The following is a 3324-nucleotide window of genomic DNA, read 5'->3' as shown; positions in this document are numbered from 1 at the left end:
ACACACTTCCGGCTAAAGCTCCGCCTCTGCCGCGTCAGACCACGCCCACGGGAACCTCACTAGGCATCTGTTCCTCCCACGCTGGTTGAGGAAACGGGCTTTAATTGGTCAGAGAGCAGGGTGTTCCCGCCCGCTTTTTCCTAATTTGGATGCGATTCTTATTTATATGTGTCTGCCCTTTAAGGTCATTTGAGTAACGAGGTTCCGCATTTTCCCTTTAACTCTAACAATAAGTGTAAAAAAAAGCATAATGTTTGAAGTTTATTTAAATATGAAATGTAATATATATAAATAAAGATTTAACGAATAGGTAAATTATTTATAAATGATTTTATTTAAATTAATTAATTTAATTTGAATTACATTATATATATATATATATATATATATATATATATATATATATATATATATATATATTTATACTCAGCAGGGGTTGGTTTTTCTCAGTTGCAATGACACTTGCTTTGCTTGTGCCCTTCTTCCCTGTTTTAAGCGACCCAGATCAGTCTCATTACCAGTGTTCCTGCAAACGAATGGGTCAGAGAGCAGGGAGGAGAGTGGCTCTGAATATGACAGCTGTGCGACTACACAGAGGTCTCATTAAGGCCTGCTGCTGACATTACTGCTGCTTTCACTCCATAATGGAGCTCCTCCACTATCATCATTTGGACTTCTCATAGCATTAGGTCTACCACAATAAAGCCAGATTGCAGAAATCAGCTCCTACGGGTGGCATCTTAGGTACAAGACAACATGTTTTATATACAGTATGATCATAACACAACTACAAATACATCAAAAATAAGCATAAAATATGGTTGTATGAACTAAAATTATTTTATTATGTCATATGTAAGAGACAATGGAGTAGAAAAGAAAGGAAAGCAGTCATTATACTAAAATATTTTGCCAATCAGTCTGAATTATCCAGAGAATATAGTAATAGAGGTGATTGCCAGTAAATAGCAAAAGTAACTGAAGTACTTGACCACTATCATAACAAAGCAACATGTTGTTTTGCCTTAACCAGCTATCACAGGAAATTAGCAAATGTACAGTGTGTTGAGCCACACTAGCCCCCGCCCACACTAAAATCGAACTAGTTCAAAATCCAGCTGCACAACAGTATGTGGCTGCATCTGAAATCAAATACTTCCCTATTATATAATACGTGAAAAACAGTGTGTGGTAAAATAAGTATGTCTGAATTCACAGTACTCATGAAAGTAGGCATAAAGTACCCAGATGACCTATACTACATTTTTAGTTTGATTTTAAAGTGTGCATACGATGGACACATTATCATCTCAAGAGGCCATGGAAGAGGATTTATGAATGGCAATGATGCAACGCAACTGACGCTGGAAGGTCACATGATAATGACAAAATGGCGAATACAGTACATCCAGATTACATTCATTCATTACATTCTATAGACATACTCTTTTTGTGGCTGTGAAGTACTTATTATTTATTCTAAAAAACGTAAGAGCGTATCCGATTTCAAACACAGCCTGTAGGCTTTTTCCAATATGATCTGACTCGGGAACTATTTTTCCCATAAATTTTTCCCTTAAAGGATTTAAAAAAGAGGTATCAGCCACCAGTGTTGGGTAGTAACTAGTTACTAGTAGTTACTGTAATAATATTACTAGTAGTGTAACTAACTACTAATAAGATGTCAGTAATAGCCTATGTTACAGTTACCATCCATAAAACAGCTAGTCACTTAGATATGTTTGATGTCTCAACCCCTACTGATATGAAGTCCAACAATCCAATAATTCCCTAGAATTCCCCCCCCCCCCCCCCCCCCCATATTTTTCACGTCTTGCTCAGGCAGATGAAGTCACCAGGCATCAGGAAAGCTTGGAATATGGAAAAGCTTAAAATCAGACGATGGAAATATTGCCATCACACTGATTTTGTCAGGAGAAAAGGTGATCTGTACACAGATGTTGTGGCATTACCCACATCCCTCTGATCCAAATTTAAATTATATCACTATTAATAAAAATCTTATGAACTTACATATGGCAAATCCTTTACATATGTAAACGTACATACAGGCTGTTGAACAGCCGGCATTGTAGTCTTCTCTCACAGGATCAAATGCACTGCACACACACACACAAATATTGGGGTTGAACAGTGTTGTAAATACAACTTAACCACTGATTTCTAGTTGTGTCCTTTTTTGGAAGACCAAACAAAGTATTTTCACTTTCATAACGAAACAGCGTCTCCACAACATGGCGCCAGCTGCATCAGCAAGAATCAAAGTTTACACTTTCTTTCTTTGTGTGAACATTTGGTTGGCGTTATGCAAATCTTCCCACATAGTGACGTAGAGATGTAGGGGGGGGGGGGGGTGTTAGAACGAGGTGCTTTAGGATGGTGTGGACGATTCTTTAAAACTTTTTTATAGAATATCTCTTTGAGTTTGAGACTTTGCAACTTTACAGACCTTCTTTATGCACCAAGAGCTTGTAACGCTCCAAAGAGAAAGGAAAACTTGAAATCGCATCATATGACCACTTTAAGTTTAGAATTCATACAAGTTGTGTTCATTTGTGAATATTATTGTGATAAACAAAACCTGAATTATAAACTTTTGTTGGTTACAGTCAGATCTTATTTTCTGCAATAATCCAAAAGACGATGAAAAGAATCCTATTGGGTTTTTGTCTAGGGAACCAGGGTGATGCTAACTTTATGGTTGGCCTATACAAAATGACCTCAATCACTGCATCACTGTAGACTACTGTAAATCTATTTATAGTATTTGCTTTGTCAGTCTGACTTTATAAATAAAAGGCAAAAACCTCTAGATCGTTTCTTCCAGATCGTTTCTTCACCTCATATTTACCTAGGTCAAACAGCAACCAAAGTGCTAGGATTGGCATCTAATTAAATACGAGTAGCCAATTCTCTTCATTATACTCCTTTATTAATACTCATTTAACATTAATTAGGAAAGTTTAAGAGCAACCCCAGTGAAACTGGCTATTAAAGTCACTGTATGCCTAACCACTCAATCTCCGGTTTCCTCTCCAGCACAGTCTCCGATGTTCAGTGTAGTTTAGTCTGAAGACTGTTTGACATCTACACTTCTCTCTGAAAATGGAAAGAAGGTGCCACACTGTTGGTAAAGGGATTTTAAAAAGCAGAGACAAAACATTTCAAACTGGCTTTAATGGCAACACACCTTTGCAGCACAGCTCAAATAACCTCCATGCAAAATTATTCGGTCAGTCAACCACATTTACATGCATTAAGGCAATTTGAATGAGGTTGGTGCGTTTGAACAAGCAGATGTGG

This window comes from Carassius carassius, chromosome 47, assembly GCF_963082965.1.
Source record: "Carassius carassius chromosome 47, fCarCar2.1, whole genome shotgun sequence".
Taxonomy (NCBI): Eukaryota; Metazoa; Chordata; class Actinopteri; order Cypriniformes; family Cyprinidae; genus Carassius; species Carassius carassius.
Note: the sequence above shows the minus strand (reverse complement) of the source record.